The sequence below is a fragment of the Tursiops truncatus genome, chromosome 16 (genome assembly GCF_011762595.2).
Source record: "Tursiops truncatus isolate mTurTru1 chromosome 16, mTurTru1.mat.Y, whole genome shotgun sequence".
NCBI classification, from domain to species: domain Eukaryota; kingdom Metazoa; phylum Chordata; class Mammalia; order Artiodactyla; family Delphinidae; genus Tursiops; species Tursiops truncatus.
The window spans coordinates 3,306,202-3,333,450 of record NC_047049.1 but is presented as its reverse complement, the minus strand read 5'-3'; the positions used below and the strand labels follow the sequence as shown (position 1 = coordinate 3,333,450).

The following is a 27,249-nucleotide window of genomic DNA, read 5'->3' as shown; positions in this document are numbered from 1 at the left end:
ATAACACCTTATTGATCGAAGTGCTGGGCAAGAGACTGGAACCAGGCAAGAGCTTTACAATGAAACTCGTGTTAGTGACTAAATCACTTGTGCCGAACGGGACTTCTGACTGAGGCCATTAGAGGTCCACGCGAGGTTCGTTTCCACCCGGTGGAACTGATTTTCCCTTCTGAGAAAATTAAAGTGGGGAACCACAGAGAAGCAGACCAGAAGGTCTGAGGAAAGTGTCCGAGTGTGTGACACGTGTCATGAACACGGCTGTGCATCAGGAGCTTGGACCTGGGAGTCAGGGTCTGAGGAAGGAGAACGCGAGGCTGAGGGGGGGAAAACGCATGAGTTATTTTCAGTAGACATCTTTTGACTACGCACTTATTTTAGAAGAACTTTATATCCTTCGTGGGTGTGAAGAAATTGTGAGAGCAGCATTTAACTTTTTAAAAATTTTTTTATTGAAGTATAGTTGATTTACAATGTTGTGTTAATTTCTGCTGTACAGCAAAGTGACTCAGTTATACGTATATATTCATTCTTTTTAATATTCTTTTCCATTATGGTTTATCCCAAAATATTGAATATACTTCCCTGTGCTATACAGTAGGACCTTGTTGTTTATTTTTAACTTTTCTGAATAAATCATTCCTATTTCTATGAAGAAATATCCCTTAACACACACACACATGCATGCATGCTTATACAAGCATATACACACACACACATGCACGCATACACACCTTCTGTTTGCACCCGGGCTGCTTCCTCATTTGCTTCCAGCTTTCTTTTCTTCCGGTTACATAACCCCAGTGGCTTTCGCCTTCTCTGGGCCCCGCTGTCCAACTGCGTCCTCAGTGTCGTGGCAGCCCCTCCACCTGCTGCTCCGAGCCTGTCCCTCCTGCATTCCCTGATGCCCTGGTCTAAACGTGGTGCCACGTCAGGGCCTGCTGGGTGCTCTGCAGCTGCGTGGGGACAGTTCCTGCTTCCTTACCCCCAGGTTTACTGACAGTTGGCAGCTTGCGCTCAGATTCCAGCCACACCGTGGCCCCTCTAAAGCGTGGACAGCCACTGCAGTGACCAGGGGTTGGCATCCCTGACCTCACTCTCCACGCTAGAGACCCTAGATGGGGCAGAATCCTGCCCCTGAAATGAGAAAAGGTCCACATTTCCTGCTCTGGGTCTTTCTCTCTGTCCCTGACCTCCCTGAAAATGGTGCATCAGAACTGGTCTCTCCTCCATGCATCACCCTGAGTCCAAGTGTGCACACCTCAGATGTTATTGAACACGCTTGTGCTTGGGAGGCAATGACATGCAGCCCACAGTCACTCCCACGGCCGTGACTCACCCCCCAGAAGACACCTCCCAGGGGGCCCCAGAGACCCCTCCGACGTTTCTCCTGGACGTGTGACGTCTTCACGCACAGCCTGCATCTGCGCTTGATTTTTTTGTGTCAGGTGACAGGTTCTGAGATTTAGCAAAAGTCCCAAAATTGATGAGAAGGACTTCTGTTGGCTGATGAGAGAGGTTGCAAAGGAGTTTTAAAGGAGTCCTTTTCATCCAAGTTACTTCTGCAAACATCCTTGAGAAACAAACCAATGCCTTTGAACGGAGCCAGCCACAATTCCTTCCAAATTTCCTGGAAACCAATATGCACACAATTAAGTGGTAAACCCTATCCAAGAGGGTTTAGGTGTGGGGTCCTCAAGCAGACACAGCGACCTCTTAGGTGACTGTGACCATGGCCCGTTTTGGCGTGAAAATCTGTGCACGGCTCCCTCTGTGTGGCCCAGACACCAATCATAGAGGCCCCGGGCTGTCAACCTCGATGCCACCCAGCCGTAGCTTGGTACCTTTGCTCCACTGGTTGGGCCCAGGCTCCTCCACTCCACTTCATCTGGTCCTGATATGTCATGTCAGCCCCAGATGCAAGCTAAATAAAGACAGATTCCTGATGAAATAAAAAATGGTGTCAGCACTCACACAGAGCTTAAATTCAGGCTTTTCAGGAAATGTTGAAGATGAATGAGTTAAGGTATTCCCAGCAATCCTGGGCACTTCATCGATCATATGGAAAGCTTTTAAAATGAAGTCACAAATATCTTAAGATGAGAGAATAAAAACCGTACTAGTTCGAGACATTGTTTTTGAAACTTTAAAAGCTTATCACATTAGCCAAAAATACAGCCCTTCACTTGACAGCCTTCAACGGGTAGAATTGAGGGCATGGGCTGCTGCTTCTTACTTTTCTGTACTTTGAGAATTTTCTGGAAGAAGCCCGAGTTTTCTTTGTAAGCAGAAAAAAAATTAAACTGCAAATCTGTCATTAATTATAAAATACTAAGGAAGCTAAGACTCACACAACTTGGAAGAAAACTTCCAGCAATACTTAGGTGATGATACACACCCAGGATGTGATTTCTAGGTTAACAGTTATTTTATTTGCTTACAAATGGGTAAAGTCTAGGGAAAGAACATTTCTCTCTAAATATTGCACTTGCCATGGAGATGCAATAGCGATCTTTCTAGAAAGCATGTTTCTCATGTCGTTTTAGTGTGTAATTGTTCCATATTTAAAATGTTGACTGCAATCGCTGAGGGTAGCGTTTAAAATGCATTCAACTGACACCTCGTCCTTGTGAAAACTAGGTATTTGTCTCTGTCCTCTGAGGAAGCTCATGATGAGGAAAACCCGAGGCGTAATGAAGAAGGATGACATCCCAAAATGAATCCAGCTTCATCCCATCAATTAAATAGACTGGATACTAGATATCTTGTTTGATACAGAAATAAAAGAGAATATGTAACTTGAAACGCATGCTGTCCTGTACACAACTGTGCCTTGCAGTGACATGCTTTCATCGGAAAAGTCGATGGAGTATTTCAGCAGTTAAAAGCATGTCTTTTCTCAGCCCTGGAGGTCTGTGGCTGGTAGAATGCTGCTGAGACAAGATTGCCGCCCTCCTGGCTGACGGGCCTCAGAGAGCCTTGACTGGTCGGCACAGGTGAAATATTATTTCAGATCCCCAATGACATTCTGGTGACATCGCCGGCAACACTCGTCTGATGCAGTGCTCTTAGCAATCCTCATACGATTCATGGGGTAAGTCAACAGACCCCATGAAGACATCTAGTCTGGAGAGTTCATCATGACAACCTCAATATGCTCCAATGGGGTTCACTATCATTCCCACAGAACAGTAAGGTCTGAAATGAAATGAACAAAACATTATAATTACGGCAACTTCCCAGTCTGAGGAAAATACTTAAGGTGGTACAACTGCTGACGAGGCGCCTGAACAGTCTCCCTCGGACACGGCCTCCAGCGGCAGCGGGTAAGGCAGGCTCCCTCCAGAACCCCATCAGATGGGCTCCTAGACACCCTTCCGGCTCCTGCCCCAGCCTGGCGCGCCACATTCAGGGAGAGCCACGTTCCCGAGGATGCCAGGACCGGAGCCCCAGAGGAGCTGGGGGCACAGGTGGAGGCCGGGGACACCGGGAAGTAGAAATGAGAGAGAAGGAGGAAGCTGGGTGGTCTGGCCACACGTTGAGGATGAAGAGTCTAGAAGCTCCTGGATTCTTGAGAAAGCCTAGTGCTGACAGAAGAACTCTTTGGGTTGTTTCCCTTTCTTTTTCATTTGTTTCTCCTTTAAATCTTTCATTGAAAAATAATATTCTAGGGAACCCATGGGTCAAATATGTCACATGCCCTTTTCTGTAGATTGGTAAGAATTTGCCTCAAAGAGGCAGAATTGAAATTCATTCATGTTAAACCTATCTTCTCCTGACAGAGGACAGTCAAGTACCAATGCCTAAAATCATCAGTACTGCGTAACCCTTAATGGCGTGGTGACACGTGATAATGGGCACTTAACACTTGGCCTGAATCCCGTTAATATATGGTGATGGAGGTTATTTGGGGCCTGAGCCGGAGCAGGACAGGCTTACTGGCCAGGCACTGACATCAGAAGCAACTGTGTGAGGCCATTTCCTTGTGTGCAATTCACACTTGTCATCGCCACGGCCGGCCACACTGGACATCCAGGCAAGGACTTCTCTTAAGGTCACCTCATTAGTCAAAAGTCCATTGGAGCTTCCAGAGGAAGGGAGCGTGTAGGACGCAGCAAACTCCTGGGGTGGATCAGCTGTTTATTTGCAGATAAAAACTTTTTCAGTTCAGAAGCAAACTAGAGGCAGGGGAGAATCATTTAAAATAGCTCAGTCACACAAAGTCATCTGAAAGGGAAAAGTGGGCCAAACCACCCGGCACGGAAGCTGAACCCCAGTGAACGTGTACAATTTCCCGAGTTAGGGATTTCTAGCATGAAGGGGTAGGCGCGTTCCATCTCTGGAAGTTTAAATTCATGGGGCACGATTTGTCAAAATTGAAAGGAAATCACGGGCCGTGCTCCCTGAGACAACCTCTTCCCGATGATGAACACGGTGCCCATAGGAGGCTTAAAGGAAGGGGAGGCTCCCCTCCCTGGAAAATGCCAGAAGCAGAGGGGAACCCATTCCACGTCAACCAAGGAACAAGTCATGGGAGACCAATTTGATTGCACTTCCCTGATAGAATTTCAAGAACCGCCAATGCCGAGCGCAATACACATCTTCCGGTAAAAGTTTAACAAAGCATTTGACAATACGATCTATTAGATTGCAGAACAGACTTCCAAAAGAAGTTGTGGGAGTGCTCTCTCTGGGGACCTTTCAAATAAAACAGGACAAGCCATTCGACGAAGCATGTTGCAGAGAATAATTTTTTTTTTCACCATGTTCCTTGATTTAACTGGGCCACTTAATATTTTGGGGGTGAAAATACGATAAGCACCATTGAAACCAGTCCTCTTTCCAGAGGAAAACGTCATCAGAAACATGGGTTTGTTGATACACTTTTCGGTTTTTATCCCTTGCTTCCACATAAGAAAAGCGGGCTCTTCTCAGATGACCCCACTTCCCTGAGATAATGAGAACCCGAGCCCACCAGCCATGCCCACAGAAGGCAGAGGAAGGAATTCACCAACGCTGGCCGAGGCCACAGGCTTCTCCACCAGCAACCAAGGGATCCAGCAGTGGGATCCCACACACCGTGCCTTCCACCTGCAGCTCCACAGCCACCCCAGCAAGAATGTTAGCAACCCGGGATGCTCTCTCCCAAAAAATAACACAGAATTGTCACTGTAGCTTGACAATCCACACAATAGGCGCACAACATGGTCTGAAACCCCTTAAACCCCCGTGTCCACTATGATAAAATATATAACAGGACGTCATTTTCTATCATTCTTTCCTTTAACCAGCCGTACAAATATTTATAAGCAAGAAAACTCCAAAACCGCGTTTGTCTAAGATACAAATACTAATTGCTTCCCTAGTCGCACTCTACTACTTTTGAGGAGGAAAAAAAATGATTTTGTTTAAAACCTTGCTACAAAATATATGCAGAATTTGTTTTCCAGTGAACGCCTAATAAGGCTACCTCTTAAGTCAAGATATGTAAAAAATTACCCTTTTCACAGCTGATAAAATACAAATTAATCCTTAGAGGGTTTAACATGTGCCTATGTACTACTTTCAAATCTGAACGTACCATGGCAATTAATATGGCTTCCATTAGCCTGTGAGGAAATCAGTAACTTTACCTTTGAAACTAGAAATAAATGCAAAGTTGACCCTGTTTGAAACGTCTCCTACCTGTGTGTGTGCAGGAGCCCGCGTTTGCTTGCAAACGTGCTACTAGAAGTGTGATTGGATGCCCTTCAGAAGATCACAATTGCCACAGCCCCTCTGTAGTGGTAGCATTGCTTCCAGAATCAGTTTGAGTTCCAAAAGCTTTAAATTGTAGTGTCTTCAGGGTATGAAAGAATGTTGTTTGTATGCAACTGCAAGTTCAGTTTATTGTGAGAAATGCAAACATTTTAAAAATTAAAGAAACATTTTTCTTTGTGTTCACAGTTCATTGTGTTAGTTTAACCCTGGCACTTAACCTCCACAGTTCAGTTTATAAACTCTCCTTTCATTTGTTTTTGCATGCATGCAGACTTAACCCTTGGTTACCCAGCTCTTCTTTCGAGTACCAGTAAATGAAGGCTTTTGAGAGCAAACGTGCATTTCTCCCATCTCCCGGAAGTGTGTAAGTTGGTAGGCTACAGAACTATGTAATGACATTGGCAGAAATTTGATTATTCCTTACTTTTAACGCACCATTCTTAGAAAGCCACTCAGGTCTATTTTTAACCTTCATTTATTTAGCGTACGTATTTCAGTTTTCTAAACTGGATTCAAGGCATCTGAGGCCATAACAGCTTATAACCTAAGCCAGACTGAAGTTGAAATCTGTGTCGTACTTTCACCCAATCACATTTCTCTTTGTTGATACCAAGCATTTTCCAAAATGAGCTTCCCATTTATTTTTTCATCTTGGACTCAAAATTTTAGTCTACAACTAAAAGGGTCATCTCATTTTCTTCTTCAAAAATAAACCCTTCTCATTATCACAGTGCTTATTCTTTAAGTGCCTGGTAATCGGGCAGGCTTGACTCACAGTTTTTAAGGCCGGGATGTCTGTTGATACTCTGCTTTTGTGTATTCGTCAGCAAAAGTCTATAGAGTTTCCTGTAATGGTCTTGGTTTATTTACAGTTTCGCCGTCATATTTGTTTAGGCTAGAAGAACGCGTCTGCGGAGCTAAGGAGAGCAGCCCTCTTTGCTCTGAGAATTATGTCACCTCTTCTGTCCCATTTCAGCCCATGCAGCTCTTTTGACAGCACGAACAAATCTGCATAAGGAAAAGTAAGTGACAGCTGGGGTCAGACTGTCTCTGTTTAATGACACTGCCAGTTACACATTTTGAATTGTTTAAATATGAGTCTACCGCTTCCACAATCATCATTTCACTGGTTCCACTTTTCATACCCAACAGCCAGGACACTGACACGTAATTACACACTTGCTGATGGTATCGCCGGTGCCGATAATTAAAACTGCCACCCGAGGATTGCGATTGCTAGTCTACAGCTGGGATGTTGTCAGGAGACAACAACTGCAGCAGCTTTTAACGCCGTCTCCTTACAGGTGGACCTCTGGTCCCGGCGCTGGAGGAACCGGCCGGCCTCCACACATCATTTGCAACGTCTCACACAAATGAAGAAAATCTATTAACAATCCAGTAAGTGGAATACAAACGCGATGACCCGAGGGTTAAACTGTCTGCTTGGACTCAGGGGTTGGATCTGTTGGGTATTGTTCTTTTCTTCCCCTCTTGTGGCTGTATTTACCAAAAAGATCACCAAATGGTCTCCCGCCTCTGAGTACAGCCTCACGTTTTCACCTGTGAAGTTGGAGAGGCGGCAAAGACAGTAGAGCTTGGCTAACTGCTTGAATCCATGGCTGGATCCAAATTTTAAAAATAGGGGCAACTCTGGGGAAAAAAAGAACTTTAACCCCTTCCAAGTTCTTAACTAAAACTAGGTTTAATTTCTTGGGAGGAAATGAGATGGAGACAGAAAGAGACTGAGGGTGGGGACATTCAAACCTCTTGGCGGGTTGAGTGTAATCCCCACACTTCTGCCCAAGGATGTGGTCCTGCTGGTGGCATAACATCTGGTGACTTCTGACATCCAAGTTTCTCCTCCATCCGTGCAGGGACAGACAGAGGGGGCAGAAGTGTGAAGAGTTGCTAAAATAATCTAAATAGGGCGGCAGGGACTTCAAGAAAGACAGGAGCCGTGATGAGTAGACACGAGCTGTGGATTTATGAATGTTAAACATTAAAATATTAGAAAGAAGTAACTGGAAGAGTTAAAGCTGCCACAGACAAGTGATAATCCAAATTTTAATAGGCCCTGACAGCATGAGAGAGAGAGGCAGCTTTGCCTGGAATGAACTATATTTATACAATTCAAAAATGAGCAATTTATTCATTGTATTAGGCCGAAACCTTATCGTCACATGGGTCTGTGTGTCTTTCATGGACTGCCTGCCTTTCAAAATAACCTCCCGGCACATCTGCCCTGGGAAAATGAAGACAAGACCACTACCTGCTCCCCGAGCTGAGCTCGGGAGGAAGCGTCACACGGCAGAATTAAAGCTACTTGTGCAGGAGAGGTTCTCCCCACACCCTCTGCTAGGCTCACCTGCCATCCTGGTTTTCTGGACTGGGGCGTCTCGAGGACTTCAGACATTCATGCTAAAACCAGAAAGTCCCAGGCCACCCAGATCGAGTTGGTCAGCTGCCTACACCACTCCATTACATCAATGAGAAAGTCGGATTGATTTCTTTTTTTTTTTTTTTAACCTTTTCAAACCCTACTGCAGAATCACCGAATTACATATTCGGGGCTAATCGAGCTAGAGCTGGACACCTTTATCCCGGAAGTAACAGGCATGTACTGGGCGGGTCTGAGCACCAGGCATAGTCTAAAAGCTCCCATTTCAATCTATTGTAATTTAAAATATCTTAACATTAATACCAGGAGGATAAATTATGCACTAGAAAACAAAATTGCATGCACTTTTAAGAGGAAACACAGGTTTTCAGAGGGTGTTTGCTCTTTGGGCTGGATGGACAGCCACGGTTCAGCTCACACCTGGAGCGTATTTCTGTTTGCATTTGAGCAGTGCGATCCAGCCTACTTTTCCTGTCCCCCCTTCAGGCCACAGAGGAGGACGTGCCCAGGGACACCTCACAACTTCTCTCCTAAGATCCAACCTTCCTCCCTGTGTCTTCCCCTCCGGAGTCCGAAGTCTGCCAGCATGCCCAGGGCAGGCGAGCCTCAGCTTTTCCCTGCCCTGTGGTCACCAGGAGTCCTGGGGGTTCTTATCTATAAACGGTGATAACGTCGGCTTTCGCAGCCTGCCATGAGGGTTAACGTGATCTAACAAATGTGAAGTACGTGGTCGTGCTTCCCAGCTATCAGGTGATCTGCTGACGGTTTCGTGGTTGAATAGGAAAAGTGATGAGACTGTTTCATACACACCACCTCACAAATTTACAATTTCTATTATGATTGACTCAGAAATCTCCTTAAGTCCTTACTAACTGGTGTTTTCTTAAAGTGCGTGCCCTGGAAGAATCTCACTGGGCAGTTCTCAGGTAATATTCAGGAAACAGCGCCAACACCTCGCCTAGAACGTTCTCAAACTATTTGTGTGTCGGTTACATTCACCACACGGATGTTTATTGCTGCAATTATGCTGTGTTGTCTCCCCAATACCCAAAATGTATCCATGACCCCAAAGTTCAAATTTTTAAATAATTTTAATAGTTAATAATTGTGTTAATATTTACTAAATATAAAGTAAATTTATTACATTTTTAAAATAAAGAGTAGTTTTAATATTTATCACTGTTTAAACTTTTAAAACGAAACTAATAACCTAGCTATTCCAGCACAGTGAACGTAAATAATGAACAGACTTCAACACAAGCATACGTCATAAAAAGTGAATCTGCAACAGAGGACGTCTATCAAGCATCCAAAATTGTCAAGCGCTATTAGGAAGTAAGATGAGGATTAACTGAAAATTGACTCTTATTGACCTGCCAATCTGTGCATCGCTAGATCCAGTGTCTTTGATAAAACAATCGCAATTAGTGGCATGAGGGCATCAGAGGGGGGAAAAGAGACCAAAACTGCAGAAACGGCGCTCAAGAGCAGAGCTTTCCCTGCAGAAACAGGTCAAGTCACACTTATTGAGAAGTGTGCAAATCTGGCCACTAGTTAGATCTTATGGTCAGGAAATGAGAAGAAGCAATGGGCGAAATTCCTCAGTGACGTCACTCTGGGATGTCACTGATATTAATGGCGGTTATCCTCACCTGTGTGCTCTCACAGGCGTCTTGCTGCACGGTTGGGCAAAGCCCCCTCGTATGCAGAGCTCAAACCAACTCTGCATTCGTGTGAGAGGCACACTGGACAGCACGCTGCCCCCAGAACACACAATGGACAACTCAGAGTCAGCAGGGACATCTTGAGAACTCATGCTGCAAGAGAAGAGATTTTACATTTATTCCATAATTACCTGCTGAGCAGTGATACAGGCCAGAGGAGGAGTGTGGAAGCCCGCTCTGCTGGGGCAGACGAGAGGTCGCATCTGAAGCCTGATTTATACACACTGTTCACTCTCGGGGAATTGAGGGCCTCTGGTCTTGACTCCAGCTTGAAGAATATAATAAAAATCGTGCATATTATCAAGTCACAGAGGCAAACTATGTGTGTTATGCAAAGAAAAGAACAACAGTGTTCTGTTTTCCCACACTATGAGACAGTACGTTCTTCATGTGAGTTTTTGAAATAAAAGATGAAATAAAAAAATTTTTCTTTGTGATCCAAAAAGCCATTAAAAAACACTGTCTGCTTTTAAAAGGCTTTTACTGAAATGACCTGACAGAGGGATATACTGAGTATTTTGAACAGCTAGCTCAAGCTTATCACTTTAGGACTAAAATTCCACATGTTAATCCTGAAAAAAAACAAGGTTAAAATTTCTCAGTAAGACCAAACTGAAGAGTAAACAGCTTATTTGTCAGAAGTTTGAGTCTTTCCAAACACTTGATGCTTTTTTGCACTATGAACAAAAGAAATTAATGCTATATTTTAGGAGGCATATTTGAAAACCACATGTAAATATAGAAACAGCATGACAAAATATTTTTCAGATCCAAAAGCAACCAAATTCTCGGTTTCACCACTATTTTCCCCAAACTGGAGCATTCAATCTTCTGCAAGAATAACTCGGAGGCCCTGCGGGTTTGGTTCCAGACCAGCACAAGAAAGCAAATATTGCCATAAGACAACGCACACAGATTTTTGGTTTCCCGCTACTGTACTGCAGTGTATTAAACACGCAATAGCCTTATGTCTAAAAAAACAGTGGACATACTTTCATTTTAAAATAATGCTGTTGGGAAAATGGTGTCAGCGGACTTGATCAATGCAGGGCTGCTACAATCTTCAATTTGTAAAAAAACACAGTATCTGCAAAGTGCAAAAACGTGAAGCGCAATAAAACGAGGTACGGCTGGACTTAAGAATGCTGCAGGCTCAGGGACCCAGCGCCTAGGGAACCCAGGAGTCCTCAGTGAGAAAGAAGTCACCTCTCTCCAAGGGTTGGTCGGATCCACACTCCATGGGATGAGCAGACCTGTGATCAAGGTCATGGAAGCTCTTGACATCATCGGTTCATGTTACACTTGGAATCCCAGCCAGGAGCAATGCACAACTCATTCCCAACAAAAGAAATTGTAGGTTAAGATTTTCTGACTCAGAATGTAAAAGGCTGAGAAAAGAAACCGTCTGAAGGTTCAACTACTGAAGGCTTAGCTCTCTTTGCTACATATCAGGTATCTTTGTTAATACCACTGCCCTCACTGATGTGTACCTAGGAAGTGTCCTTGCTGAAAGAAAACATAACGTTTTATAAATTAAATTGGGATGCATTATTTTCTTTAACCCAAACTCCAGCCCCTTTGCTCTATCCATGGAATTGGGATGATTCTGTGCACTGGAAATCTGGGCACTTCTGAGCCTTAAACAGTCAAACAGCAAAGACGGGCCCCAGTGCCCACATTTAGGTCACTCAGAGACGCAGCTGAGCAAAAACTACACATGTGACTGTGCATTTGTGAATTTTATGGGCCTTTTCTTTTTGAATCTGGCAGTCAAAGTAGTCATCCAGCCAACTCGAAGATCTCCAGGGAAAAGAGACGCATGTGCATAAGCGCAGAGAGTCAGAATAAAGCCGTTAGCATCTGGGTCTGATGCGCTGTGGGCCCGCTCTCTGTTTTGCCGTGCCGAGCTCTCCCAGCTCTGGGTACCATCAAGCAGCAGGCGTTCTGGCCTCTGAGACACATGGTGCCCCAAGGTTGGCTCTGGGACAGGTCGGCCCCAAATAGAGACCTCGCATGCAAACAACTAAGAACAACAATAACAAACGAGCAACAACACACAGGCCATCCCCTGTAGGAAAGGGGAAGAGTGAGGCCTTTACACTCACAGCCGCCCTGTGATCAAGCTGTGAATCCAGGGCGCTCCCTCCCGCCAGGACGCCAGGGGAAGAGCGAAGGGTCAAAAATGGACCACCAGCCCTGAGCTCCTAGAGGCTTCGTTTTTCTAAAATTGTGAGTGGGGGGGTCCCTGGCCAGGGGTGAGGTGGGCCCAGCTGTGTGACTCCTGGCCCAGGCCCTCGAAGGGACGCTCCCGTCGGCATTAACGTCTCTTTCCACGCTACCCTGGTGCCACCCAACCTTCCAGCGGGCAGGGGGTTCACACAGAGGCAGGGATGGGAACGTTGGGGGATGGAAAGAAGGAAGGCTCGGAGTCCAAACGCACACATATTCCAAGCAAGGGACTCAGGGCACAAGACAGCCGGGGCCCCGGGCCGTGGAGCTGGTGTCGGGCCAAGGGCTCAGACTGGGACACGGAGGGGCAACGGGACAGGGGCAGCTGAAGGCCTGCGGGGGAGCCGGCCGTGTGCTGCCAGGGACCCCACTGCCCAGGGCCTGCCGTGCCTCGCAGCTCGGCGTCACGATGGGGAAGGAACAGCCCCTTGAGAGCTGCTTACCCCCCAGGACCCCAGTCCTCTCCAGATGCCCCGTGTTGGCCAGCCTGGAGATGAGCAGAAGCCGCGTTAGAAGCCCCCTAGCAGACTTCTCCCCGAATGGTACTTCCGAGCAGCATTTCTACACTGTCCAAAAAGCTTCCATATGAAATCAGGTGGTGCTGTCCAGAGCCAGACATTCCAGAACAGCAGGGATACTTCCTCAGACGGAATTTATTTTAATTATATTTAACACGATGACTGCAGTGGCCACTGTGTGGGGGAAAGACAGTCTCCCCCGTTTACCAACGGGAGACGCAAGTCAGAAGCTGATGGAGGATGGTACTTCCGAGGGTCTGCCTCTTAGGGCCAGGGTTTCTTCACTTGACTAATCTTTTCCTTCCCCTCAAATAAACTCCATAAAGATCCTCTTTAAAGTGCATGGTGGGCTTCCCTGGTGGCGCAGTGGTTGAGAGTCCGCCTGCCAATGCAGGGGACACGGGTTCGTGCCCCGGTCAGGGAAGATCCCACATGCCGCGGAGCGGCTGGGCCCGTGAGCCATGGCCGCTGAGCCTGCGCGTCCGGAGCCTGTGCTCCGCAACGGGAGAGGCCACAACAGTGAGAGGCCCGCGTAGAGCAAAAAAAAAAAGTGCATGCTTAAAAAAAAAATTAAAAAGTGCGTGGTGCACACGCAGTCCCAGCGTCCTGAGAACAGTGGTAGCACTGCCACCACCACGAATGACACACCTCACACTTGCAGACAGCTCAGGATGATGCGTCCTGCCTCTTACAGTTGGCCTGCCTCTCTCCACCATCACCCCTATTTTGCAGAAGGACAGAGGAAGCCAAGGGGCAAAGGTAGGCAGCTCTCAGGGAGGAGTTCAGAAGAGCAAGCCCTACGGAGACGCCCCTGTCGGAGATCTGGGCTTTATCCCGAAGCAACCTTGACTCCATATGAGTAGATTACTGAGATTCCTAGAGCAGGAGATACAGAGGTGGAGAGACACAGAGATCTGTAGAGAGCAGGGTTTGTGAGGGATCTGTTCTCTGTGAAATAACAGTTCCTTGCGGTCCAAGCAACTTAGCAGCTGTTCAGAGCGAACGGGGCAGGCGGTGCGGGGAGAGGGCACTGAGTTCTTGAGAAAGAAACTCCATTTGGACCAGTTGGCTCCGAAGTGGCTGGTCGGCCTGCCCAGCCCACAGTGAAATAGAGATCAGGATTGAAGCAGTCAACATTTTCCCTCCGTCACATGAACAGACAGACCCGCTGTCCACAAACACTGGGGCCCCTGCAGGTTCAGGCTTGGGCTGGAGAGAAAGTTGCTGTCTACAGACTCTGTTTCCCCCTGTGGCCTGTGCCCCACGCCCTGACCCCCTGGGAGAAGGCCACCCGACCCCACCTTCCCGATCTCAGGGCCCAGGAACCAGGCCGGGTTGGGGGCTGATTCAGTGACATGAAGGCCTTGCCTGACCCACCTCCTGGCGCATGGAAAAGTTCCAGAGCTCATTCATACTATGATGTAAATAGCTTATATCTTCCCAAATGCATTTACCTTTCGGAGGGCAGCAAAGTTTTAAGCTAAAGACGTATGTCCCTAAAAATCAGGGGAAGAGTCAGACTTTCCTTCATTTCACGTATAATCAGCCCAAAGGTTCCCAATACTCCCTGAAGAAGTGACACAGAGGAGGCCGGAATGACCCTGGCAGAGAGAGAAGAAGGAAAAAGGCACTGGACAGGGCCTCGTGCTCTGCCCCAGGGCCCCCTCTGAAAGCCTTGCTCTCCCACCAGCCCTCCCGCTGGTGGCCTAGCAGCCTTCGATCTTGCGGACCTGCACTGACACCGCAAGTCCCTGCAACTGAAAGATGCCATTTCAAATGCAAAAAGGCAGTCACTTCAGCAATATTGATTGCCAGCTGCCAGCGGCCGCTTCCCTCGGCCAAACACTGAGTGACTGCTGTCACAGGCGGCCACAGCCCAGTGGACAAAGGTGACAGGGCATCTGGCTACACACAGGACGCCTGTCTGGACAGCAGCATGGGCCCAGCGCCCACGAGGAGCAGGGTGATTGCAGCCACGTCACAGCCCTGCTGACACTGCTGCCTCCCTTCCACAGTCACCGGGCTCGGGGCTCCCTGCGGGCCCCTCCCCAGGATCCGCTCCCCTCCTGGGCTGGACAAAGCTGAGCTCACCCTGGGCTCTCAGGAAGACGCTGTAGCGACGGCACAAAAGCAAGATCAGGTGGGGGACCTCACCCCCCCTGCGTGGGCTCGGGGAAGACAAGGCACTCTGCTCCTGCAGCCCACCTGCCAAGCTGCTCAGAAGGGAAGGCCAGCCCAGGGGTGCAGTGTGCTGGGCCAGTGGGACGATCCACAAGGCCGGCTCTCACGGCTCCCCCAAGGCCAGCAGCAGATGCTCTGGCCACTGACGTACTGATGGGCTGGTTTCCCTCCTCCCCGAAGCCCTCTGGGTCCTGCCACTCTCAATCAGTCCCAAATACTCCCCGGAGAAGGCAGGTTCAGCGCGGCCCAGCCCACCGCCTCCTGCAGTGGTTCTCGGACCAGCTCCCTGGCTCTTACCGGCCCCGGCGTAGCCTGCTTATTCAAGGCCCAGCCACAGAATATATATTGGTCGCCATAAATAAAGTGAGAGACTGGACATACAAACAGACCATGGCCAGACGACAGATGACAGTGGAATTCTGACCCACGACCCCAGCAGTGACCAGCCCAGGAAGCCAAACCACAGCCTCTGCCGTAATCAGCCCAGAAAGGCCAAGACGGGTCAGTAACTGCCAGCTTCTCTCATGGTTGCTCCCGCTTCCAGTGCAGGACCAGCCAGAGAAAGTCAAATACGCCCCGCAGACACATCCCACGCGATGCTCAGCTTCCAGGGAGCGGCCTCTGGCTTCCCCGGGCCGACAGCCTCCAGTCGGGGCTCACGTGGAGCCCCCTGCCTTTCTCCACCGTAAAGCTCGCCCACTCCTCTGCCTCCTTTGCGGCTCTGCCAAACACGAGGGACGGTGGCCGAGCCCCTTGCTAGAGCCACCGCTGAACAAACAGCGTCTATTTGTTCTCTTTTGGGTGGTCTTCATTTACTTCCAAAAAGTACATGCAAGGACCTCAAATAATTCACTTTAGCTACTCTCTATCTTAAGAGGGTGAGAGGACAAATCACCAACTCGGAGAAAATATTTGTAAATTACATATCCGATGAAGTCCTTATATCCAGAATACACAAAGAATCCTCAAAACTCAAATGTAAGTAAACAAACAACTCAATAAAAAATGGACAAAAAACGTGAACAGACGCTTCACCAAAGACGATATAAAAACGGCAGCAAACACACGAATAGACATTCAACATCATTAGCCACCAGGGAAAGACAAATTAAAACTACCGTATAGCACTTAGAATGGCCGGGAAAAAAACTACTGGTAATACCACGGATGGGCAGGCATGTGGATCAGCTGGAAGTCTGATACGTTGTTGGTAGAGATGCAAACTGGCAGCCACTTTGGAGAATAGGTTCACGGTTCCTCATAAACGTAAACACACACTTACCATGTGACCCAACAGCCCCAGTTCTAGGGTTTTGCCCAAGAAAAATGAAAACTATGTTCACACAAAAAATCTGTACCCTGATTGCTTAGAGCCATTTATAATTGCCCAACTGGAAAACAAACTGCAATCCATCCATATTAAAACAAACTAACAAAACAGTCATGGATGCATCTCAAATGCCAGTGAAAGAAACTGGACCCAAAGGCCGTATCCTGTAAGATTCCATGTATACGACATTCTGGAAAAGGCAGAGCTATGGAGACAGAGAACAGAACAGTGGTTGTCAGGGGATGGAATAGAAGAAGCGATTTACTCCAGAGATGCAGCACAAGGGATTATGGGGGCCGATGGAACAGACCTGTGTCTTAATCGCGGTAGTCACATGACTCCAGGAAACGTCAGAACTGTCCACCACAAGAAAGAAGTTTACTGTATGTAAGTTTAAAGGGAACTAAGTGACATTTTTAAAAATCCTCTCTATGGGCAGAACTTTCAGGACGCTCATTTCCAGCAAGGTTTTGAAGGGCAATCACAGAACTCTGTAGTCACACATTGCATGTTGTATGTTAAAACGCCGTTAGTAAGTCAGTCAAACGCTAATTGCAAAAATGGAAAAAAACAGTAAGTACATCCACTTCCCATCAGCATCCTATCCCATCTTTACCACCCGCGCCCCCCCCCACAGCACATTTTAAAACCTACTGATTTACTTGTATTTAGAACACGTATTGTTTTCTGATGACAAAGGTAATACACACTCACTATAGAAATATTAAAAGAAGATACAAATAATACCAACTGTACCATTGCTAACTAACCTATGATTTTCTTTTTCAAAATACTCATTTTTTTCTTGAATGAAGTTCTTATTATTACCATTAATGAAACACTAAATATCGCTCACCACAAATAGAAGGTATCCGTAAAATGAACATGACTTAAGTAAAACAGTTTAACTATATTTTAAAAGATTAGATTTTTTAAAAGAAATACAGGTCATGATAAATCTAAATAATTCCCCTAAAACACGTACTGGCAAGTTACCTCCTCAGTGAGAAGGATGGATTTCTTCACCATCAGTCGTGAGTGATGGGCTATTCGGCTTCCAGTCGGTTCTCAAAGTGGAGGGTTCAGCAGCACCCCCAGAGGACCTGCGAAAACAGACGCAGGGCTGGTGCCACCCCTGCCAGCGTTTCTGATCCTGTAGGCCTGAGGCAAGGTTTGCGAAGCTGCCCTTTTAAAAGATTCTCAGGTGGGGTGGCGGCCGCTGGTCTGGGGACCCCACTTTGAGAATCTCTGCTTTAGGCACTTCTGTCTTCTAGATGATTCCAGTTTTCAGAATGAATGTAAGTTAGTACCAAGAAAACCAATTCCCATTTTTACATTCTCAGAAATAGTCAACCATCTCACCTTGGTCATGTTGGACACCGAGAATTAATCCTTAAGCCAAATGGCATAAGGAACTTTGGGTTTAGGCAGTCTCCAGAGTCTGCTCTTCTGAATAAATAATTCACCACATCCTGGAGGTGATGAGAATTTGTTCTCTGTCCACTCACCACTCCCGTCGAGATGGGGAAAACACCCCTGAATACCTTTCAGCAAGTCTTTCAAGTGTGTCTTCATCATGTTCAAAATATTTTTAGTGGGTTCTTCAGATGAGCTCCCCGCCAGGTCATCTGAACCAGGAAGCGACTCTCCTGCCAGCCACGGTCGCCACCTTCTCCTGTCCCGCGCGTGGAGTACTGACGGTGGCTTAAGCTGCCTTCTAGGGATGAGTGTACGTTGTTCAAATGAGCTAATACGTCTGCAAGATTTGCTAATTTGCAAAGCCAGCTGTAATCGTGCATACGATCTCGCAATTGGGAGGTTTCATCCAGAAAGCTCTTGAAACACAAATAGAGTGAAGACTTTTTCAAGCTAAGGCCAAGAAGCCTCGGTGCTAAAGAGAAGTTGTCTGTAGTCAGTGCCATCTCGCCGGTGGCCTCCTTGTACCATGACTGACAGTTCAATTGCTTTGCTGCACTCTCCTCTCCAGTCCCAGCTCCTGTCGGGGGTTTCCCCGTGGGCTTCAGGGAGGAGGTGTCACACCCAGAGCATCCGTTCTGCATCTGTGTGTCAGGGAGAGGGCTGAGACCTGCACACGGCATCTAAGGGGGGTCCCTACAGGAGCCTCATCCCAAGTGGAAATCACCAAAACACCATCCCTGAAATATGCTCATTACACGTTTTTTTCTAAATTCATTACAATACATAGGACTATTAACCTATCTTTTGAGTTCTTCACATGCTAAAATCCATTTCATACCATCAGCGGTGAGCATCAAGTCCTCACAGTATCTCATTAAAATATTCATGCTTCCCGAATAAGTGCAAGAAAAATATTCAGGAGTAGCCAGGTCACAGACAGAGATAAAGATGACCCCAGGAGAAGAAAACCTAATGAAGCCATTACAGTCTTATTAGAAAGAATCCACTGAGCCAAGATTCAAGAAATATGTCCATTTCCACATTTATTTGTAATGGATTTGGTCACTGCATTCCTTTGCACACTCTGAGTAATAAATGATAGATGGATGGATAGAAGGAAGGAAAGAAGGATGGATGGGTCAATGGATGGATCGATGGTTAGGTGGATGATGAGTGAATGGAGGGATGGAAGAAAGGAAGGGAGGGAGATGATGCAGAATCATCACTACATCTGGAAGCAGATGGGCCTCTCCTGTTTGATCGTCATATAACATTGCTCAAGTCATTTTTGCTCTCTGAGCTTCAGTTTCCCCAATTTTAACAAAAAAAAAATACAATAATTACTGCCCCACTGAACATTTGAGGTTATTATAAGAATGATATTAATAAAAAGAAAGGGATTATTGAGATATACATTTATCCATTGGCTTAATTTCCTTTCTTGTTTTGTTTTATTTAAACTTTGGCTGATGTGAACTATAGGCTCTGTCCATCGTTCACAAACGATTCACTAGCGCGCTTAATCCAAGCCACTGGCGACATGACAATTTACAGAAAAAAATCAGCCCGAAGGTGACAACAATAGCTATCGTTATATGAGGACATCCTAGGCGTCATCCAATGTTCAAAGTGCTTAACTACTACTGACCCATTTAGTCCACAAACAACCCTTTGAGGTAGGTATTATTATTGCATCTATTTTCCATGAAGGATTAAGACACAACAATATTAAGCAACTTGCCCTGAGTCACAAAGTTGGTGAACACAGAGCCAGGGTGCAAACTCAGCGACCTGGCCATTATGAGCATGTAAGCACCACAAGCTCATATCTGGAGTCACACAGACCACACAAGCTGCACGACCTCATTTAGACTATAACCTCCTTTCTCATCTATAAAATGGGCATAGGAACGTTATCTATTTTACACAATTTTATGGATTAAATAAGATGCACATGTAACCTGATTAGCACTTCACCTAGCATATAAGAACTAAAAAACGTTTGAATTTTGTTTTAATATTTATAACAGGCCACTCTCAGTCCCCTAAAATACTGAGCATAGGCAAACCTACATATATGGACACCCATCCAATTCATTTTCTGCTGAACAGAACGTTGGGAGCTGTTAGAACTCTGTGTATGCACGTGTGTGTGTGTGTGTGTGCATGTGTGCGTGTATGCATGTGTATGCACATGTGATTGAGTGTGTGCATGTGTGTGCATGTGTGCATTTTTCTCCAGCTGAGCTGCTACCATTATCAATCAAGAAGAAACTTTGAAACCAAAACCAAAATGCTAATACACTTCTGCAGCTGTGCCAGGAATTTGAATAAAATGTGTTCCCCTTTCAGAGAGGACTTTAAAATGCCTGAAATCTCTCAAACGGAGGACCAAGGGAGGTGTTTTCTGAATCCTTATCCCACTGCCACTTTGTCAAACTCACCCAAACAGTTCTTGGGGATTTCATTGGAGACTAAATCGGCAGAAATGAGCTGAACCGTGTTTTCTTCCCCATCTTCTCAAGGAGGCCTGGTGACTCTCCCACCAGGTCTCCAGCAGATGGGGTCACCAAGGAGACCACTAGGAAGCCTCCTAAACCCAAACGCAGGTCCAAATAATTCACTCACAGTTCAGGCCAATCTTTGTTCCAGATGGTAAGTGGAGGTGGGCGATTCAACTGCGATCCCAGCTTTTTCAAACTGTGTTCTCTTACATATTGGTCTCCCGCTGCTGCTGTAATAAATTACACAAACATAATGGCTTAAAACAACACAAATGTATTATTTTATAGTTCTGCAGCTCAGAAGCCTCACACGGGTCTTGCTGAGCTACAATCAGGATGTCTGCAGGGCTGAGCTCCTTCTGGAGGCTCTGGGGGAAGAAACCATTGCCTTTGTCTTTTCCAGCTTCTAGAAGCCACTCGCATTCCTTAGCTCATGGCCCCTCCCTCCGTCTTCAGGGCCGGCAAATGTGGATGGAGTCCTTGTCCTGCTGCATCACTCTGACCACCTCTTCTGCCTCTCTCTTCCAATTTTAAAGACCCTGTGATTATTTGGGTCCACCTGGATAAGCCAAGATAACATCCCTATCTTAAGGTCAGCTGACTAGCAACCTTAATTCCATCTGCAACTTTAATTCCCCTCCACCATGTGACATGGCGTATTCCCGGGGTCCATCTTTGGGGCCGTGACACCACCTCCTAGAATTTACCCACCTCCTTCAATTCTTCCTCCCCCCATGATGCCTCCTCAAGTAAGAGCTCTTCTCAGGGAGAAAGTCTGACACCTAAGAAACACCTGGCAAAGCAGGTTTGAGTCCCTCCTCGGAGTATCTGTTCTTCACAGAGAGACATAGCAACACACTTACGATGGACACCTGGAACCAAGTGTTCAGCAGAAAGAATGAATCTCCAACTGTAGGGTTAAGGGTGGGAGAGTCTTGGGAGTGTAAGTGGGCCTTCAGGGGTGAGTGCTGTGAGTTCAGAGCCTGCACCGACTTCCCCATCATCCATCCATCCATCCAACGTTTACTGAGCACCCACAACCTGGCGCAGACACTACGTGTGCCAAGGAGGTGAGAGAGTCAGGTAAGAGGATAGTCATTCACGAAGCAGCCTGTGGGGAGACATGAATGTGGACTAGGGGCTCCAAGAGACAAAAGCCGCCTGTATTCCTCCTCAGCGCCCTTGTAGCCCAGCAGCTGTAACTACTATGTAACAGGCAGCTGGGGACACACTACCTGTTTTTAACTGCTGTCTTCATCCTTTCGACTTCACAGCCTTAACCCACGGGTGAGATCACTCGGTACCCTCTGCGTTGACATTCATAAAGACGAACACGATGACAAAACTTTTATTCCCTTAGGCCCTGATAAGGCCAAATGTTGTCAAGAAGGACAAGAAACAGTAATGGAGACATCGCCACACAGAGGACCTCAGGGCTCAAGAGAACGCGCACCTGCCTCAGAATCAGATCCCAGTAGGAAGGCGGCCTCCAGCAAGTCTCCCGGCGCACAACATGGAGGTGGTAATACCAGCCGGTAGGGCTGTTGTGCAGATTAAATCGAAGGACAACAGATGTAAAGCATCATCACCTAGTAGGTAGCCATTAAATGTTAGCTTTCTCTGCTCCAGCAGTTACTCACAAATTATCAGCATTTGCTGAATCCTGAAATACCAACGAGTTACTCAAAACCAATCGTTATAAACACGATACTCGCGCTGGCTGTAACTTCTTTCCAGTTTTAGCAAAACCATATAAGAACCACACGGGGACATTTGGATCAAGCAATAGGGACAGCTGAGCTGGGAGCCGTTGCATCACAGGACCCCACCCAAAGCCAGCTGGACTTCACTCCACTTTTTCAAAGTTGCTCCAGTAAAAAGTGGGTAAAGTCAGGCTTTCTTTTCTAAAACCCACCAGTGAAAGCAAAAATGATGGAAAATGAGCTCCCGCTTCAGTGAAGGTAGTAAATGATGGCAACCTCAAATAACACGTGATGGTGGACAGCCACACAGAACCACATCTAGGGTGGACCCTGCATCTCTCTGCAGAGCCAGGACAGCAAACTGATGTCACTGAAAATGAGAGGGTCTTGAAGAAACTGAGAGGAAGCAGAATGGGAAGGAAGGCATTGCTGAAGATGGGTCCTCTGTGGAAACACTCTCGGCTTTTGAATTCCAACCTGGAGAAAAACAGGAGAGAAGGAAAAATGACAGGCAGTTTTGTGACTATTTACCATTTAACCCTAATTAAACAACAACAACAACAAAATACCCACTAAAAATATGAGTTTACTGGGATGCATTCCAAGGGCATGCCAAAGTGAAAAACAGGAAAATGAGGAAAACCTGCTCCTAAGTTAGACGATGATGCAGAACAGATGAGAAACCAAGGTGACTATTTCACTAGCTCACCCCCTCGCCGTGCTGTGGCTCAGACTACCCTTGAGTAACTAGCAGGGCCCATTAAGATCGTTCCCACCGGAAGATGAGCGCTGCTCCTCAGGAAAGGTCTGACAAAGACATGACCCAAGTGAAAATAGAACAGTCAGGAAAAAGGCTGACAAAGGACACGCTTTCAAAGAATTGTTCCAAAGACAGGGGAAAATATCTTCCAGGCAAATGCTTCTTTATATTCTCAGATAAATTTAAGAGAAAACGGAATATGGAAGAAATACCTGAGAGAAGAACTATAAGAGACAAAACAGAGAACATCACAAAATAGAGATAAAAATGAAGAACAGCAGAAGGGGATAAAATTTAAGATAACAAAACTGTTACACAAACGAAAACCTCAATTAAAGCAGCAGGAATCTGAACAGACAATGCCAAGCCTATGGAAGCTTCACAGAATCAACGGAAAGATGAAGGGTTACACATGAGAGAAAGACATCAGGTTCCAACTTAGACTCAGTCAGTTCTAACACAGATGCAGCTACTTCATTCATTCTCCACGCAGTCATTCATTTGTTCCTTCTAAAATTCTTGAATAATTGAGTTCTGACGACGTGCAGGTGCTGTTCCAGGACCCCAGACATAAGCAGTGAGGAAGCCGCCAGCTCCCTAAAGCTGACTTTATCATAAAGACGGGGAAGAAGCAAGGAAATGAACCAAGTTCAGATACTGCCAACTGCTATGAAGAAAACTAATCAGAGTAAGGATAGAGAGAGGGGCTGGGAGGAGGGGTCCCCAAAGGGAGCGGACATGGTGCAGAACATAAAATCCTTCCCAGGTATCATGGAAGGAACTTTCCTAAACTAAGGAAAGACCTGATCCCCAAATCCAGTGGAAAAAAATGATACAAGACTATAAACACTAAGATATATCCGGAGGAAGTGACTGAATTTCAAATATTTTCTTTAGAAAACCTTTAAGGACAGGAACCAGAACAAGGAAATCAACTAACAAAGGTAAATTCCTGCATGACCCGAGATTTTGTGCACACGGTTCAGAGCCAGGGGCCCACAGAACAATTCAGGCTGCACTGATGCTTGAACCTCAGCTGCGGATGGGGGAGCCCCCAGCCAATTTGTTTGTGTCCACGCTGAATAGAAAACTTTTTCTCAGTTATAGCATCCGTGAGCCCTTCGTGGAAAAAAGGCTAGATGCAATCTAGGAAAATAAATAAGGACATTAGGAATGAGAATATGAACTGGTGGTGAGCATTGCATGTATTTAAATATGGAATCAAGATAAAGAGATTGTAAGAATTATGGGGATAAAGCAGAAAGTCAATACTGTTTTATTTTAATCAAAAATACTAAAATTGTAACAAACTAACAATAATCCAGAGATGGGGAGGAAAAAAGAGGATATAAAGCCACATATTTCCCCATCTTTCATGGGTTGGGACAAATCGGTATTATTTGAAGTTGGTCAATCAAGAAATAGAAGCATAAGCAATTTTTTAGCATTATAAAAGTAACCCCTAAAAAAAACTAAAATGAAACCTAATCTTCCCAAATATTTACTAGACAGACTCACTCTCTGGTCCAATTTTCCCTCTGTGGCTCTCTCACACACTCAGATTGTGTGAGCAAAAAAAAGAATACAAAGGAAGCATAAAAAATGGAAACAATAACATAAAATCATGCATAACACCTTCTAAAAATACATCTGTCACAATAGATGTAAACTGGATAAATTCACCACCTAAAAAGTATATTAAATTAAAATTCAAATATATGCTGTTAAGAAACAGAAAGATTGGAAGTAAAAGTGTGCAAACCAAAAGAATATTCATGATGAGTAAAGCAGCTTTCAAAGCAAGACGCCTGAAAGCCTTCACCTCGCGCTGAACACTCACAGCCTCAAGATGCTCTCAGCAATGCCTGAGTCTCCGTCACGTTCCCCTCTTCACTTCCTTCAAAGTGCTATTGACCTCGGTGAATTGTCAAACGTCTTGCTTAGTTGTGGCTTCTTGTCTGTGACATGTACAAAAGCAAGCTGGGAGAGGGTGATGGTCTTCCTTCCTCATCCTTGTTGCCTAGAACAGCACATGAGTGATGGCCAGGAAGTATGTTTTGCAAAAATGAATAAAGAATAGATGTGATTTCAATTACCATTTAGATGATTTGACACAAGAAAATCTGTTCATCTTTGATCAGTAGATCAAAGACAAGAATGTGAGAAACAGATTCATGAAGAAAGTTTATAAAATTGAAAGTTCTTTTCTGATTTAAAAAAAGACTTAATAGGTTAGATTCATCCTTAAATGGTGCAAATGTGCACACACACACACATGCACATGTCCACACACACACACACCCACCCAAAAGGCAACATAATACTTTATGGTGACATTTTGGAGGCCAGTGTTACTCATTCAACATAAGAAATGACTAACGTCTTCTTAAGTCCTTGTATTTTTCTAGAGGAGGACAGAAATATACAGGTTAAAAAGTGAAGTAGTCATCAAAATAACAGAATGTTTACAAACCAAGAGAGCAGAGGAAAAAACTTAAAAAACCAAACAGAAGGCAAAGAATGAGAAAGAAAAAGTCAAAAGAAATTGTAATTATAAATGTTTACTTACTTATTACTACTTAGTATATTGTTTATTATAAACTATAAAAATAAAAATATTTAAAACTCACCAATAAGAAACAACACATGAAATCATTGGGGATATAGCTACAGCAGTATTGGGAGAAAAAAAGAAAGCCTTGACCGCGTATTAAAAAGCTGAAGAAAAATACTCTAAATCTCCAACTCAAGAACTTGGATAAGAAGAGAATGAACCAAACACAGGTGGGAGGAAGAGCGTGCAAAGATAACGCAAATTAGGAAAGCAGAGAATATAGTGTATCTCCAGAAAAAAAAAGTCAAGATACCAAAAAACTACCAGAAATAATAAAATATTACTCATATTGTTGGTCATGAAATTGTTATTGAAAAATCAATAACTTTTCTTTATAATAAATAGATTTCAAAATGTACTGGAAGGGGATTTCTCATTCACAAGAGCAAGAAATCAGATGAGAGTCTTAGGTATAAACGTAAGAAGCAAACAGAAGCACATTGGAAACACATTTAACTAAATGAAGGGACATAAAAAAAGCCTTAAGTAAGTAGAAGGACATACCTCGATAGTGAAAAGACATCAATTCTCCTAAAATTCACAGATTTTAAAAATCAGGAATTTTTTTTTAATTGGCCAAAATCTAAAATGGTCATATGGAAAGAGCCAACAACTTTCGTACGAGAAGAGTAATTGCATTAACAAACATATGATAAAGCTACGTTAGTTAAAGCAGTTTAATACATACACCGTGTGCTAAAATTCATAGAACTGTAGAACTAAAAGAAAATAAATAGAACTAAAAAGAAAAATGAAAAAGAAGCTACTAGAACTAAAAGAAAAAAAATCAATTTCCCTGCATGATTAACTTAAAAAAAAAAAGGCAATATGATACAGAAATAAAAATGGTTATGTAAATCCAGGCAACAGAATAGAGTCTCCAAAAATGAATAAAACATATGGAAATGTTTATGTTCTAATGCTACCATTCAAACAGTGGAGAAGGATGGACAGGTCAACAAATTGTGTCAGGACGACTGACTAGCAATTTCGGGAAAGGGAAAATGAATCCCTACTTCAACACTTTACACCACAATTAACTTCACTTGGGCCAAATACTCATGTGTGTGTGAGCTTTATTGAGATATAATTGCTATACACAAAAACTTGGACATACTTAATGTATTCAATTTGATGAGCTTGAACATACGCGTACACCTGTGTAACCATCACCACGATTAGAGCACTAAACATATCCACCACCTGCAAAAGCTTCCTCTTGCCCCTTTGGGTTTTGTTATTGTTGGTTTGGTTTGGTTTGACTACAGGGGCTATATGTAGTAAGAACACAACATGAGATTCACCCTCTTAACCAATTTATAGGTGGACAATACTGATTTGTTAACTAGAGAGTAGAATGGTGGTTGTCAGGGCCTGGGAGGAGAGTGGAAACGGGGAGATATTCAGTGGAGGTAAAGTTTCAGTTAGGATGAACATGAATAGAATGAATATGTTCCAGAGACCTACAATACTTAACTTTCTCAATGGAAGCGTGATAGTTCTAAAAGAAGCATGGATTTCCCTAATAAGCTAGAAATAGCTAAGTGGTTATAACTGTGCCCCCAAACCCAGATAAAATAAAGAAGACTGATGGTGATGCCTAAATAAAATTTGTCAAATTCATTGAAGCAAAATTTCCATATACTAAGTAAAGAAATGAAAATCTGGGGGAAATGCACACAACACCTATGACGGGTGAAAGGGGGTTTTCCAGAATGTAAGAAGAACAAACACATCTTGTTTGTTTGTTTAAATTTCATCAGCCCAAAAGGAAAATGTCCACAAATATGGATGGGCTGTCGAGAGAAGAAATACCACAAAAGTATGAAACAACCATAAGTCAAGAAATGCACATCATAGCAAAAAGTACCATTTTTACTTACAGATTTGCAAAGGCTTACCAGCCTGTGAATCATCCAGTTCTGGCAGTAGTATGGGAAAGAGGCACTGGTACTTCCTAGTAATAGCTGGACTTGGTGCTCCTTTGAGAAGGGCGATGTGGCAACAGTCCCCCAAATTTAAAACGCACCTGGGCTTTGACCCAGCAATTCCACAAGGGAGACTGAATCTTACCATGCACTCACTTCATAGAATCTCAGAAAGATTCTCTCT

General features: G+C 44.9%; 1 long non-coding RNA gene across 37 annotated transcripts; it reads right to left on the bottom strand.

The window, feature by feature from the left end:
* Positions 1–425: 425 nt before the first annotated feature.
* On the bottom strand, positions 426–27,227 carry LOC109550714 (uncharacterized). 37 transcript variants are annotated; one of them, XR_012326791.1, is made up of 11 exons: positions 27,021–27,222; positions 24,364–24,543; positions 21,296–22,240; positions 20,924–21,171; positions 20,185–20,290; positions 17,500–18,197; positions 17,134–17,240; positions 10,011–10,147; positions 7,522–7,732; positions 6,533–6,765; positions 426–3,195 (listed from the first exon to the last, which is right to left on the bottom strand). It is a non-coding gene; the product is annotated as an uncharacterized lncRNA (long non-coding RNA). The 37 variants fall into 37 exon arrangements; XR_012326787.1 differs by lacking the exon at positions 10,011–10,147 and adding an exon at positions 9,808–9,972 and having other exon boundaries at positions 17,134–18,197; positions 27,021–27,223; XR_012326786.1 differs by having other exon boundaries at positions 17,123–18,197.
* Between the last annotated feature and the right edge of the window lie 22 nt (positions 27,228–27,249).